We start from the raw sequence: 16,187 nt of genomic DNA on the forward strand, positions 1-16,187 counted from the left end.
TCCGGAAGGTGGTGATCGACTCCGCTGTCCTGGCGTCGTGAGGGAGTTTGTTCCACCATTGGGGGCCAGAGCAGTGGATGAACGCAGTGCCCTTATTTGGGTGTAGGGCCTGATCAGAGCCTGGAGGTACTGAGGTGCCGTTCCCCTCACAGCTCCGTAGGCAAGCACCATGGTCTTGTAGCGGATGCGAGCTTCAACTGGAAGCCAGTGGAGAGAGCGGAGGAGCGGGGTGACGTGAGAGAACTTGGGAAGGTTGAACACTAGACGGGCTGCGGCGTTCTGGATGAGTTGTAGGGGTTTAATGGCACAGGCAGGGAGCCCAGCCAACAGTGAGTTGCAGTAATCCAGACGGGAGATGACAAGTGCCTGGATTAGGACCTGCTCCGCTTCCTGTGTGAGGCAGGGTCGTACTCTGCAGATGTTGTAGAGCATGAACCTACAGGAACGGGCCACCGCCTTGATGTTAGTTGAGAACGACAGGGTGTTGTCCAGGATCACGCCAAGGTTCTTAGCGCTCTGGGAGGAGGACACAATGGAGTTGTCAACCGTGATGGCGAGATCATGGAACGGGCAGTCCTTCCCCGGGAGGAAGAGCAGCTCCGTCTTGCCGAAGTTCAGCTTGAGGTGGTGATCCGTCATCCACACTGATATGTCTGCCAGACATCATGTCACATGATACACATAAGATGGCGCCGACAGATATGGTAACTCCTAACAACTTTGCAGTATTTTGTGTTATCCAAAAGTTATTTCCGACTGTATGTAATACCAGAGCGGCGGTAACTCACCAGCATTACGACTTTTCCAAATTGGATGCTTGGTTCGTACCCCCCATGGCAATTGAACGTATTTCAGAGGCTGCTCCAAAATACAGCCGGTGGAGAAGAGGTATTCGGAGTGGCCTTCTAGTCGACTCAAGAGGCGTGCACACTAGGGCTGGAAGATATACAGTTGAAGTCGGAAGTTTACACACTTAAGTTGGAGTCATTAAAACTTGTTTTTCAACCACTCCACAATTTTTTTGTTAACAAACTATAGTTTTGGCAAGTCGGTTAGTACATCTACTTTAAGCATGACAAGACATTTTTTCCAGCAATTGTTAAGACAGATTATTTCACTGTTCCAGTGGGTCAGAAGTTTACTTACACTAAGTTAACAGTGCCTTTAAACAACTTGGAAATGTCCAGAAATGATGTCATGGCTTTAGAAGGTTTTTATAGGCTAATTAACATCATTTGAGTCAATTGGAGGTGTACCTGTGGATGTATTTCAAGGCCTACCTTCAAACTCAGTGCATCTTTGCTTGACATCATGGGAGAATCAAAAGAAATCAGCCAATACCTCAGAATTTGTTTTTGTAAACCTCCACCAGTCTGGTTCATCCTTGGGAGGAATTTCCAAACACCTGAAGGTACCACGTTCATCTCTACAAACAATCGTACGCAAATAAACACACCATGGGACAATGCAGCCTTCATACAGCTCAGGAAGGAGATACGTTCTGTCTCCTAGAGATGAACGTACTTTGGTGCGAAAAGTGCAAATCAATCCCAGAACAACGGCAAAGGACCTTGTGAAGATGCTGGAGGAAGCAGGTACAAAAGTATCTATATCCACAGTAAAACAAGTCCTATATCGACATAACCTGAAAGTCCTCTCAGCAAAGAAGAAGCCACTGCTCAAACCGCCATAAGAAAGCCAGACTATGGTTTGCAACTGCACATGGGAACAAAGATCGTACTTTTTGGAGAAATGTAGAACTGTTTGGCCATAATGACAATCGTTATGTTTGGAGGAAAAAGGGGGAGGCTTGCAAGCCGAAGAACACCATCCCAACCATGAAGCACGGGGGGTGGCAGCATCGTGTTGTGAGGGTGCTTTGCTGCAGGAGGGACTGGTGCACTTCACAAAATAGATGGCATCATGAGTTGGGAAATTATGTGGATATATTGAAGCAACATCACAAGACATCAGTCAGGAAGTTAAATATTGGTCGCAAATGGGTCTTCCAAATGGACAATGACCCCAAGCATACTTCCAAAGTTGTGGCAAAATGGCTTAAGGACAACAAAGTCAAGGTATTGGAGTGGCCATCACAAAGCCCTGATATCAATCCTATTGACAATTTGTGGGCAGAACTGAAAAAGCATGTGCGAGCAAGGAAGCCTACAAACCTGACTCAGTTACACCAGCTCTGTCAGGAGGAATGGGCCAAAATTCACCCAACATATTGTGGGAAGTTAAACAATTGAAATGCAATGTTACCAAATACTAATTGAGTGTATGTAAACTTCTGAACCACTGGGAATGTGATAAAATAAATAAATAAATCACTCTACTATTATTCTGACATTTCACATTCTTAAAATAAAGTGGTGATCCTAACTGACCTAAGCATTTTTACTAGGATTAAATGTCCGAAATTGTTAAAAACTTAGTTCAAATGTACTTGGCTAAGGTGTATGTAAACTTCTGACTTCAACTGTATATCGTGTGACGATAGATGTTTTTCTATTGTTTATTTTGTTGTGTCGCAAATCACACTTTACGGCAATATTTTGTCAACGTGCCGTGTGGAAGGAAATCTGCAACAAACATGGAGGAGAGTGAACGTGACACAGAGCCCGTACCTACGAGAGGGGCTACTTCGGTCACATGGATGCGGTTTGGGTATGAAAAGTCTGACACGGACCAGAAAACCGTCCTCTGCAAAATATGCCGCAGGCCGGTCCAGACAACAGGCTCAAACACCACTAACCTCTTTTACCACCTACGCAAGAGTCATGTGAAACAGTACGGAGAGTCTACGGATGAGACCCAAAAAGGTACAGTCAAGTGCTCAAAACAAACCTCCGACTCAGATGTTGCAAGAGGCTTTTGCCCGCAGCACACCATATGGCAAATAATCACTAAGATAGGAGATAACAGCTGGCGTTACAACTTATATGAACAACTACAACTTATGAAATAGAAATATGAAACATCGGGATATACTGTCCCCATCCATTCAGCCAGCTGGATTCTCTGTACATTGCGCAGACAGGAATAAAGAACTCACCAGAAAGAAGAAAGGCAGGGGGTGTATGTTTCATGATTAACGACAGCCCTCAAAGAACCCCACTGGACTTTATGCAAACTGAAAACCACATATCCTGAGGCCGCATTTATTGTAGCTGGAGAATTTTAAAAAGCAAATTTGAGGAAAACACTACCGAAGTTCTATCAACACATTGACTGTAGTATTCACTCTATAAAAACACTGCTACTCAACTTTTCGAAATTCCTACAAGGCCCTCCCCCGCCCTCCATTTGGCAAATCTGATCACGACTCCATTTTACCCCTCCCTTCCTATAGGCAGAAACGCAGAGGAAGTACCTAAGGTATTTTCAACGCTGGTCTGACCAATCGGAATCCATGCTTCAAGATTGTTTTGATCACGTGGACTGGGATATGTTCCGGGTAGCCTGCGAGAATAACATTGACAGATACACAGATACAGTGACTGAGTTCATCAGAAAGTGTATAGGTGATTGGGTACAATGTGACTATTAAAACCTACCCAAACCAGAAACCATTGTTAGGAAGTGCTATTTCTTATGTAAGTGACCAGCATACTGCTATTGCATTGTTATAACTGAGACAACACATAGCAACATATTCTCACAGTAAAGGATGTGGGGCCCCCTACAGGATAACTCACGCACACACACACCCATCCAGCACACACACCAAATTTCCCCCTTTAGCTGAACATTGTGTGACGGCGGGATTCTAGAGTGACGGACGGCCCAGCTGAGCCAATGCAAGAAGACTACCTCAAGTGTGAACCAATCCGAAGAATCGAACTTCCAGAATCTACCCACTTTCTGTTTTGTATAAATTGTATTGTAACGGTTCACTCTTTCTCTTTTCCTGCTGTTCTGTGCGAGCGAATGGAAGGGCCGTATTTACGTGTACCAGATATTCTCACTCTGAAATAAACTGTCGCTTGTCGTACAATTTTAACACCTGGTCTGAATCGATCCTTGACCGCCTCACCCATCTACATATCTTTTTATCAACACCATGGATAGATGGCAGCATTCGCGTAAAACTGAAAGGATGAACCACGCATTTAACCATGTCAAGGTGACTGGGAATACGGCCGAATACAAACAGAGTAGTTATTCCCTCCATAAGGCAATCAAACAGGCAAAACATTAGTACAGAGACAAAGTGGAGTCGCAATTCAACGGGTCAGGCACAAGACATATGTGGCAGGGTCTACAGACAATCATGGACTACAAAGGGGAAACCAGCCATGTTGCGGACACTGACGTCTTGCTTCCGGACAAGCTAAACACCTTCGCCCACTATGAGGATAACACCGTGCAACTGCTCGCTAACAAGGACTGTGGGTTCTCCTTCTCGGTGGTCGACGTGAGTAAGACATTTAAGCGTATTAACCCTCGCAAGGCTGCCGGCCCAGACGGCATCCCTAGCCTCGTCTTCAGAGCATGCGCAGACCAGCTGGCTGGAGTGTTTACTAGTGATGCATGACATATCGGTGAACATATCGGAATCGGACGATATTAGCTAAAAATGCCAACATCGGTATCGGCCCAATGTCTAGTTTAACGCTGATGTGAAAAGCCGATGTCAAAGCTGACATGTATACCTATATAAACTAGGTACATGACTAATGACGCCACGTAAAATGTAGCACTACACATGCAACACAGCATTCCTAACCTAGCCCACAATGTCTTCTGTGTGGATCGAGCAGTCAACAAGTCGAGCAGTCATTTGAAAGAGTAAGAAAATATAATCAAGACAACTCAAAAGCGAAATCCATTAATGGCAAGATACTGGAAATCATTGCCCTTGACAATCAACCATTCTCTGTCGTGGGTGATGTTGGCTTTAGCGACTGGTCGAGCACAGGTACACACTAACATTACCAAATGCGCTATTGTTCAGATGTTGCCCTACAGGAGTTACACAGTAATAGCGTTACTGCTATTAGCTTCACGACATACTATGGAACGCAGTTTGGATCTTTGCGTGTCAAAAAAGATAACACCATTTGACGCGATAAATACGCTTTTAAATTTAACATATAAATACACAGTTCTATTATAGAATGGTGTGTGTTCTGAATTTGCACGTGCAAGCCAAACGCCACCACGAATATCAGTACCACTGTCAAAGCTGTACAAAAAGAGTCTACAAACAAGAAAAAACACCGACCATGAGCTGTGTGTTTACAATACCGTGTTGGTAATAAAGCATTATTTGTTCGACCGCAATTTCTGGGGTAGCTTACTAGCTTTAGCTTGGTACCTAGATAGCACCAATACAACAAGACTGAAAACAATTACCAGTAGAAACTGCAGTCATTTGCACTATTCTTAGGAATCCTTTTAAGTATTAGCTAGGTAGTCACTTGTTGTTCGCCTTTTGAAATTGAACAGACAGCTACTTAAACCTGTTGCCCAAAGCTAACGTTATAAGTGACCAGCTAGCTTCATCTGGCTAGTGAGGCTCGACCTGACCGGGTTATGTGTTGTGAAGCTAGCCAATAAGGATTAGGCACAATAGTGACATTTGCAATTTGCCTTTAAAATAAAAGTACCTATTTGAAAGTGATGCAGAAGGTTACAATAGTTGGAATCACGCCATATTTTGACTAGATAATGTTAAACAGGGTTGGGATGTGAAGCAATGAAATGGGGTATCAGTCTACTTGGTGACACCCACAGAACACAACTGCGAAGAGTTTACGCAAATATTAGAGTTGTAGCTCTTATCGCGGGACTGTGACTGTGTGAAATCAGCTCCCAAGTTAGTTAGCCTTGTGTGTATTGACATTCATATTGCACTGTACAGCTTTGCCTAAGGATTGGGGATCAATGAAATGGGGTATCAGTCTACTCAACAGCCAATATATTTTTTTCTCTTCAGAGTTATCAGACTCCAAAACATCCATGCAGTATTGTTTTTCCTCTGGAATAGTGTTCAATACACATAGGTTGACAATAAATGTGGCTCAATTCACAGTTGTTTCATAGTCCCGCAATAACAGCTACATTGCTAATGTTCCTGGTGTCACTGAGTAGACTGATACCCCATGTCATTGATCCACAATCCATAGGTAAGGCTGGACCAGTAAAATAAGTATGCCCCCAGTGCATTTCTAAAGTATAATACATCCAGTGTGATTTGAACAGGTTGTCAAATTACTGTCTTTTGTTGATTTTTTTATAACATCATTTAGCATAATCTATTAAATTATGGCATTATTCTACATCCATGAGCTAGCTAGCTTTTATTTAAATGATCAGCACTGTAGGTGCGCGAGACAACATTACCAGCATCAAAGCATACGTATCGATGAATTGTTGTGACAAATGAAACACGAGTGATTGTGTAATCAATGTGTAATAACTACGTAAAAAAATATTGAACACGTTCAATTATTATGTGACGTGCAGTCATATTCAAGTCTTGATTGGTCAACAAGCTTATTTGACATGTCAAATAACACTATTTGTCATGTACCTTTTTTGACATGCAAAGACCCAAACGGCGTTCCATAGAAATCCTGGTTGAGAATTAAATGACTGAACAACGAAACAGCACAGCAAATACGTGAAAGAAATGGGTTTTGATGATGTTTTACTGGTAATGGGGACATATGTAAATGCCAACAAAATAACTTTTTGGTCAGTGTGGTGTGTGTAACGTTTATTTAACTAGGCAAGTCAGTTAAGAACAAATTCATATTTACAATGACGTCCTACACCGGACGCCGCCGGGCCAATTGAGCGCTGTCCTATGGGACTCCCAATCACGGCTGGATGTGATACAGCCTGGATTCTAGCCAGAGACTGTAGTGATGCCTCTTGCACTAAGATGCAGTGCCTTAAAACACATACATGGACACAGTGGTCTAACTATTTAACTGTACTAGAATGTATAAAAAGGCTGCTAAAATTTTAAATATAGGTTATCGGTACCGTTTTTTGGGGGGCAAGGAAAATATTGGATATCGGTATCGGACAGAAATCACTAGTGTTTACGGACATACTCAATCTCTCCCTATCCCAGTCTGCTGTCCCCACTTGCTTCAAGATGTCCACCAATGTTCCTGTACCCAAGAAAGCAAAGGTAACTGAACTAAATGACCATTGCCCCATAGCACTCACATATGTCATCATGAAGTGCTTTGAGAGGCTAGTTAAGGATCATATCACCTCTACCATACACCCTAGACCCATTTCAATTTGCTTACCGCCCCAATATAGCCACAGACAATGCAATCGCCATCGCACTGGACAAGAGGAATACCTATGTAAGAATGCTGTTCATTGACTGTAGCTCAGCATTCAACACCAAAGTATCCTCCAAGCTCATTATTATGCTCCAGGCCCTGGGTCTGAACCCCGCCCTGTGCAACTGGGTCCTGGACTTCCAGATGGGCCACCCCCAGGTGGTGAAGGTAGGAAACAACACCTCCACTTCACTGATCCTCAACACAGGGGCCCCACAAGGGTGTGTGATCAGCCCCCTCCTGTACTCCCTGTGTGCGTGGCCACGCACGCCTCCAACTCAATCAAGTTTGCAGACGACACAAAAGTAGTAGGCCTGATTACCAACAATGACGAGACAGCCTACAGGGAGGAGGAGAGGGCCCTGGCAGAGTGGGGCAAGGAAAATAACCTCTCAACGTCAACAAAACAAAGGAGCTGATCGTGGACTTCAGGAAACAGCAGAGGGAGGAGCACGCCCCTATCCACATCAATGGGACCGCAGTGGAGAAGGTGAAAAGCTTCAAGTTCCTCTGCATACACGTCACTGACGATCTGAAATGGTCCGCCCACACAGACAGTGTGGTGAAGAAGATGCAACAGCACCTCTACAAATCACGAGGTTGAAGAAATTTGGCTTGGCCCCTAAAACTTTTACAGATGCACAATTGATAGGACTCACAGCACAAGATATCACAGGAAGGCCAAAAAGATCATCAAGGACATCAACCACCCGAGCCACAGCCTGTTCACCCCGCTATCATCCAGAAGGTGAGGTTAGTACAGATGCATCAAAGCTGGGACCGAGAGACTGAAAAACAGCTTCTATCTCAAGGCCATCAGACTGTTAAACAGCCTTCACTTGCCAGCTTCTACCCAGTTATGCAACCCTGCACCTTAGAGGCTGCTGCCCTATATACATAGAGTTGGAATCACTGGCCACTTTAATAATGGAACACTAGTCACTTTAACATGTTTACGTACTGCTTTACTCATCTCATATGTATATACTGTATTCTATTCTACTGTATTTTAGTCAATGCCACTGGCATTGCTCAATATAATATTTATATATTTCATAATTCCATTATTTTACTTTTAGATGTGTGTATTGTTAAATACTACTGCACTATTGGAGCTAAGAAAACAAGCATTTCGCTACACCCGCAATAACATCTGCTAAATACATGTATGTGACCAACAAAATTTGATTTGACATGCACACTGTGACCAATCTTGGCCATAAAAGCCTGAAGCTCTTATAAAGTTGCCGTTGGACTATTGGTAGATCAGTTTCCTACTTGCTCGGTCATCCAGTTTGGAGGCATGGCCTGATCTACGCAGGGTTTTGGTGGTGCCATACACCTTCCATTTATTAATAATAATTTTGACCATGCTCCAAGTGATATTCAAGGAACCTGTGCCTTTCCACCACTTTTTCCTGGAGTTCTATTAAAAGCTCCTTGGTGCTTATGGTTGACTGTTTGTTTTGCAATTTACCTACCCAGCAGAAGGAACATACAGAAACTGCTGAAATAATGTGAATCATTACAATTTAACACAGTTGTAGGCCAATTAACTTTGTGTGTGATTTATTATTTTATTTTTTAAACTATTTTAATGTATTTTAATTCCAGGCTATTAGGCAACAAACGGTGAAATATTGAATGGGGGTGTAGACTTCCTATAGGCATATTGGCTCGAAGACATCTAAGGCTGAATATGGTCTCAGATTTGTTAGGCTTCATTTACACAGGCAGGCCAATTCAGATTTTTGGTGCTGAGAATAGACATTTTACTCCTACTCTTATGGGTAAAAATAAAAACACTGATGGATTATGAAAGTTGGTAAATACCTTGATGTCCTTGTTGACTGTGAACCTTTGCATGGTAACCATGGTTCTTCTGGAGAATCAGAACACTTTACCCCACTCTCAGATTGGCTCTCTTTCCTTTGTGTGACTCTGGGTGGTGTGTCGCCTGCTGATTCATTTGAGTCCTCTTCCCAATCAAGACTATGAAGATAAATATGAACATGTTTACAATAATGCAATTCACTGAGTTAACACTATTACTTAGGACTAGACAACAGAACACAATTAATTTACCATCTCCTACTGCTGTCGTCTACATGGTTCAACATTCACACATCAACATTTCATGTCAATTCAATGTGGCCGACACCCACCGTCTAAGATCAATCTGTTAGGTTTACAAACTGAGAAATATGCCTGTCAAATAGTTTTAAAAAATAAAAAATAATTCTGAGAAATGAGAATTCATTTTCAAGTATGTCATTTTGATTTCATATCTTTTTAATGGAGTGGTGGCCGATCCGACATTTCCGGACCTTTCCTCCAGACTGCTAAAGCTCCCGAAGCCTCTGAGCATGTGCAGGATCCTTTACTCCACTAGGCAAAATATGTGCTTTGCTTTAAACTAAATACAGGTAGACAATGCTACAGTTTATTAAAACCTGTTAAGCCTACCCCCTACTTTTTCGAACATTCTGTTAAAAATCGCGCAACATTTCAGCGTCCTCCTACTCATGCCAGGAATATAGTATATGCATATGATTATTATGTGTGGATAGAAAACTCTGACGTTTCTAAAACTGGTTAAATCACGGCTGTGACTATAACAGAACGTGTGTTTCATCGAAAAGCGGAAGAAAAAATGATCACCGAAATCTGGAAAAAATATCAATCACCCACTTGCATGTATTGTCTTTGAGAAAGCAAATTACATGGGGCTGAGATTGCAAGTCCTACAGCTTCCACACGATGTCGCCAGTCTTGTCAATTGCCTGGGCTTTGTTTCTTGGTCAAACGAGTAAGAGAGAGCCCATTCCTTCCGGTCTCTGACAGGATGTTTTGGAGGAGACATTTCCAAACATGATTTGAAGACGTGGAGCTATTCAATACACATCGCCCCGTGATCAATTTGATAGATTATTAACTTTTACTAATACCTAAAGTTGGATTAAAAAGTATTTTGAAGTGTTTTGTGAAAGTTTATCGTCAACTTTTTTAAATTAAAAAAAGGACGTTGCGTTTTAAAACGCTGTTTTTTCCTGGATCACACACTTTTCATAGATCGATATTTAGGGTATATATGGACAGATTTAATCTGAAAAAAAGACCCAATAGTGATGTTTATGGGACATCTAGGAGTGCCAACAAAGAAGCTCGTCGAAGGTAATGAATGTTTTATATTTTATTTCTGCGTTTTGTGTAGCGCCGGCTATGCTAATTATTTTGTTTACGTCCCCTTCAGGTATTTCGAGGTGTTGCATGCTATCAGATAATAGCTTCTCATGCTTTTGCCGAAAAGCATTTTAAAAATCTGACTTGTTGGCTGGATTCACAACGAGTGTAGCTTTAATTCAGTACCCTGCATGTGTGTTTTAATGAACGTTTGAGTTTTAACGAGTGCTATTAGCATTTAGCGTAGCGCATTTGCATTTCCAGATGGCTAGATGGCACGCCTGCGTGTCGGGTGCGCTTAAGAGGTTAACATCATCTGGTTGATATGCAGATGCTGCATGTTTCACCAGAAAAATTGGAATAATCGTCATTCACGAATCGCAATTGAATGAGAGAAATGAGAGAGATTCTCTATGGAAAGCGCAGAGAATATGCGCAAAGTAGAGAATCCTGCACATGCGAAAAAGCCCCAGCCGCCGGGAAGCGGGTCCAATTATGCTGAAAAATATATCCATGCTTTTGTCACTAATAGGTTAGACTACTGCAATGCTCTACTTTCCGGCTACCCGGATAAAGCTCTAAATAAACCTCAGTTAGTGCTAAACACGGCTGCAAGAATCTTGACTAGAACCAAAACATTTTATCATATTACTACAGTGCTAGTCTCTCCACACTGGCTTACTGTTAAGGCAAGGGCTGATTTCAAGGTTCTACTGCTAACCTACAAAGCATTACATGGGCTTACTCCTACCCATTTTTCCGATTCTTGTCCTGCCGTACATACCTACACGTACGCTACGGTCACAAGACGCAGGTCTCCTTACTGTCCCTAGAATTTCTAAGCAAACAGCTGGAGGCAGGGCTTTCTCCTATAGAGCTCCATTTTTATGGAATGGTCTGCCTATCCATGTGAAAAATGCAGACTCGGTCTCAACCTTTCAAGTCTTTATTGAAGACTCATAGGTCCTATGAATGATATCCCTCTAGTGGTGTGGGAGCTGTGCTTTGGCAAAGTGGGTGGGGTTATACCAAAGTGCGTGGGGTTTGGCCCTGTCCGTGGGTATGATCGGACAGGACCACAGTGTCTCCCGACCCCTCCTGTCTCAGCCTCCAGGATTTATGCTGCAATAGTTTAAGTGTCGGGGGGCTAGGGTCAGTCTGTTTTTTTCAGGAGTATTTCTCCTGTTTTATCCGGTGTCCTGTGTGAATTTAAGTACACTCTCTCTAAATGTTTCTTTCTCTGTGTGGACCTGAGCCCTCGGACCATGCCTCAGGACTACCTGGCCTGATGACTCCTTGCTGTCCCCAGTCCACCTGGTTGTGCTGTTGCTCCAGTTTCAACTGTTCTGCCTGCGGCTATGGAACCCTAGCCTGTTTACCGGACGTGCTACCTGTCCCAGACCTGCTGTTTTCAACTCTCTAGAGACAGCAGGAGCGGTAGAGATCATCTGAATGATCAGCTATGAAAAGCCAACTGACATTTACTCCTGAGGTGCTGACCTATTGCACCCTCTACAACCACTGTGATTATTATTATTTGACCCTGCTGGTCACCTATGAACATTTGAACATCTTGGCCATGTTCTGTTATAATCTCCACCGGCACAGCCAGAAGAGGACTGGCCACCCCTCATAGTCTGGTTCCTCTCTAGGTTTTTTCCTAGGTTCCAGCCTTTCTAGGGAGTTTTTCCTAGCCACCGTGCTTCTACATCTGCATTGCGTGCGGTTTGGGGTTTTAGGCTGGGTTTCTGTACAGCACTTTGTGACATCAGCTGATGTAAGAAGAGCTTTATAAATACATTTGATTTATTGATTGAATGGGAAGGCGTTTGCCAAATTCCTGCATAATTGCAGACCATCCTTTAGCGACAATGCAAAAAAAACATTGACAAATTGGCTAACATTACCAAGCTATACATATAGCTATACACACAACGACTCAAACATAAATGGTTGACTGTTGGAATTCTTTCTCCTGGTCTTCCAAGGGAAGCACATCTCCCTCGGATGTACAGTACCAGCAAAATATTGGACACACCTACTCAAGATGGTTTGTCGTTTCCAATGTGAACAAATTCATCCTAGTGGGCAGAACAGGCAATGAGGTGGGCAGAGTCAAGCACGAGCTAGCGAGATCCTATTGGCGCGTTCTAACAAACGTTTGCATATTTCTGTTAGGGAACGCCTACTTTGAAGTGTGCAATAACTCAATTCGCCATTGCGCGACACTAAACGGGTCAAATCTACAAAATTATAATTTTGGGAACAGAAAGCTGTATTGGCATCAAATGTTGAATCGATTAGAAAATGTGCAGAATTTCGGCGGCCTAATTGATTTTCCCACTGGCTTCCAGTGGAAATTGCCAAGCGGATGCTTTCACATGTATAGATCGGGTAAAATATCTTATTATTCTATCTGTGGTAAAATGGTTCTAACGGATTCGGTGAGATTTCGGCCGGTGTGTTGACTGGGTACAGTATGCGCTCTGGGAGTGATTATTCCTACTTACGCGTCCTCGTGTGGATCCACTCCCTCCTGATAGTCGAAGCTGAAGTCTTCGTCTGCAAGGTAACTATCATCAGACCAATTGCTTCCCCTCCTCGCTGCTATCGAAGTCCTCCATCTCGGTGTCGCTTTCCATAATATAATCAATCAATTTCAGCTATATTGTTGTGGCCAGAGCTACGGTCTAAAACGTAGTCACAAATTCTCTGCAACTACACTATCACGTTAACGTGCAGCTTCTTCTTCGCGTGAGTTTTCGGCAGACGACACGGCTTCTTCTATGATATAATGGTAGTCCGCAAACAAGGCGCATGCCGACACCTACTGCGCTGGAGTGTGTGGTCAATCACGGTTTACAACATTTCTAAATCCTCCTACCTAACTCAGAAGTATAAAATAAAAAACAGCCCTACTAACTTCTAATAGACCCTCCTCCAAATCCCTTCCAAACTCAATGACCCTACACTTCAATCTTTCCCTCTCTTCAACACACTTACAACAATATAGCACATGCTCCACTGTTTCAATCCACCACACTCCAGACAAAACACATTAACATGCTTGCCAACCAGATATAATAACGAATTTAATGTACAATGTCCTAATCAAGCAAGCACCACCTCTTCCTTCCTAATCGGACCTTTGAATATTGGTTCACCAACCTTTCTTTGGAGGGCATACAAATGCCTGCCTTTGGGCTCGGAGTCCCATCTCTTCTACCACACATCTATCAAAATGGCTCTGATCTTACATTTGGCCTCACTTCAACCAAGTGGAACATTCATGTAAATTATATCTTGTTTCAAAGCTATTTTGTACCAAATGGTCTACAACTTCATTCCCTTCCACACCCGAATGTGCTGGGACCCAGCACAATCTCACTACTACACCCAGTCTCTCAATTCTCTATAATAACATGATCGTAATAGTAGATCAATCCTATTAGATTTACCAGATGATAAACTATTCAAATATGACAGAGAATCTGAGCATACTATAATTCCAACATGTTGTACATCCTCTACCCACTGGAGGGCAACTATTATCACCAACAGTTCAACTGAGTATACTGAAAGTTAATCTGTTAGTCTTCTACATATATTAACATCAAATCAAGGAATGTAAATGACTGCTCTTATGCGCCCACTATCTGGAAAAGCAGTAAAAAAAAACAACTTCTACCAGTGTAATTGTCAACCTGTTTCCCTATATCACTGACTTCTGACCTATCTTTATTTTTGTCTCCCGAGGTTAGATCAACAACAGGATCTGGGAGTAACCATGGAGGAACGTCCCCTATCACCACAGAAGGGCCATCTTCCGACTCCCTCAAACCACTTCTCATCAGCAAGCTTTCCAACTGTCCAACCAAAACCACTGCTTTGCCTACTAGTATATTCCCAACTAGAACAGTAGCAGTGGGATGCACAACCTCACAGCCATTCAACCTAACCCAATAAGCTAATGACAATGTTTTATGCCATACAGTACCAGTTAAAAGTTTGGACACACCCACTCATTCCAGGGTTTTTCTTTATTTTTACTATTTTCTACAATTTTTTTTACATTACATTTAAGTCATTTAGCAGACGCTCTTATCCAGAGTGACTTACAAATTGGTGCATTCACCTTATGACATCCAGTGGAACAGCCACTTTACAATAGTGCATCTAAATATTTTAAGGGGGGGGGGTGAGAAGGATTACTTTATCCTATCCTAGGTATTCCTTAAAGAGGTGGGGTTTCAGGTGTCTCCGGAAGGTGGTGATTGACTCCGCTGTCCTGGCGTCGTGAGGGAGTTTGTTCCACCATTGGGGAGCCAGAGCAGCGAACAGTTTTGACTGGGCTGAGCGGGAACTGTACTTCCTCAGTGGTAGGGAGGCGAGCAGGCCAGAGGTGGATGAACGCAGTGCCCTTATTTGGGTGTAGGGCCTGATCAGAGCCTGGAGGTACTGAGGTGCCGTTTCCCTCACAGCTCCGTAGGCAAGCACCATGGTCTTGTAGCGGATGCGAGCTTCAACTGGAAGCCAGTGGAGAGAGCGGAGGAGCGGGGTGACGTGAGAGAACTTGGGAAGGTTGAACACTAGACGGGCTGCGGCGTTCTGGATGAGTTGTAGGGGTTTAATGGCACAGGCAGGGAGCCCAGCCAACAGCGAGTTGCAGTAATCCAGACGGGAGATGACAAGTGCCTGGATTAGGACCTGCGCCGCTTCCTGTGTGAGGCAGGGTCGTACTCTGCGGATGTTGTAGAGCATGAACCTACAGGAACGGGCCACCGCCTTGATGTTAGTTGAGAACGACAGGGTGTTGTCCAGGATCACGCCAAGGTTCTTAGCGCTCTGGGAGGAGGACACAATGGAGTTGTCAACCGTGATGGCGAGATCATGGAACGGGCAGTCCTTCCCCGGGAGGAAGAGCAGCTCCGTCTTGCCGAAGTTCAGCTTGAGGTGGTGATCCGTCATCCACACTGATATGTCTGCCAGACATGCAGAGATGCGATTCGCCACCTGGTCATCAGAAGGGGAAAGGAGAAGATTAATTGTGTGTCGTCTGCATAGCAATGATAGGAGAGACCATGTGAGGTTATGACAGAGCCAAGTGACTTGGTGTATAGCGAGAATAGGAGAGGGCCTAGAACAGAGCCCTGGGGACACCAGTGGTGAGAGCGCGTGGTGAGGAGACAGATTCTCGCCACGCCACCTGGTAGGAGCGACCTGTCAGGTAGGACGCAATCCAAGCGTGGGCCGCGCCGGAGATGCCCAACTCGGAGAGGGTGGAGAGGAGGATCTGATGGTTCACAGTATCGAAGGCAGCCGATAGGTCTAGAAGGATGAGAACAGAGGAGAGAGAGTTAGCTTTAGCGGTGCGGAGCGCCTCCGTGATACAGAGAAGAGCAGTCTCAGTTGAATGACTAGTCTTGAAACCTGACTGATTTGGATCAAGAAGGTCATTCTGAGAGAGATAGCGGGAGAGCTGACCAAGGACGGCACGTTCAAGAGTTTTGGAGAGAAAAGAAAGAAGGGATACTGGTCTGTAGTTGTTGACATCGGAGGGATCGAGTGTAGGTTTTTTCAGAAGGGGTGCAACTCTCGCTCTCTTGAAGACGGAAGGGACGTAGCCAGCGGTCAGGGATAAGTTGATGAGTGAGGTGAGGTAAGGGAGAAGGTCTCCGGAAATGGTCTGGA

General features: G+C 43.8%; 1 protein-coding gene across 6 annotated transcripts in view; it reads right to left on the bottom strand.

The window, feature by feature from the left end:
- The window catches only part of LOC124043496 (piggyBac transposable element-derived protein 4-like), a 41,926-nt gene extending 28,677 nt beyond the window's left edge, over nucleotides 1–13,249 (bottom strand). For all 6 annotated transcript variants that reach the window (XR_006840328.1, XR_006840327.1, XR_006840324.1 and 3 more), the window contains exons 1-2: nucleotides 13,007–13,249; nucleotides 9,147–9,305 (exon numbers count right to left, since the gene is read on the bottom strand). The gene's annotated coding sequence lies outside the window, so the exon portion shown is untranslated. The remainder of the gene's footprint in view (nucleotides 1–9,146; nucleotides 9,306–13,006) is intronic.
- Between the last annotated feature and the right edge of the window lie 2,938 nt (nucleotides 13,250–16,187).

The sequence above is a fragment of the Oncorhynchus gorbuscha genome, linkage group LG09 (genome assembly GCF_021184085.1).
Source record: "Oncorhynchus gorbuscha isolate QuinsamMale2020 ecotype Even-year linkage group LG09, OgorEven_v1.0, whole genome shotgun sequence".
Taxonomy (NCBI): domain Eukaryota; kingdom Metazoa; phylum Chordata; class Actinopteri; order Salmoniformes; family Salmonidae; genus Oncorhynchus; species Oncorhynchus gorbuscha.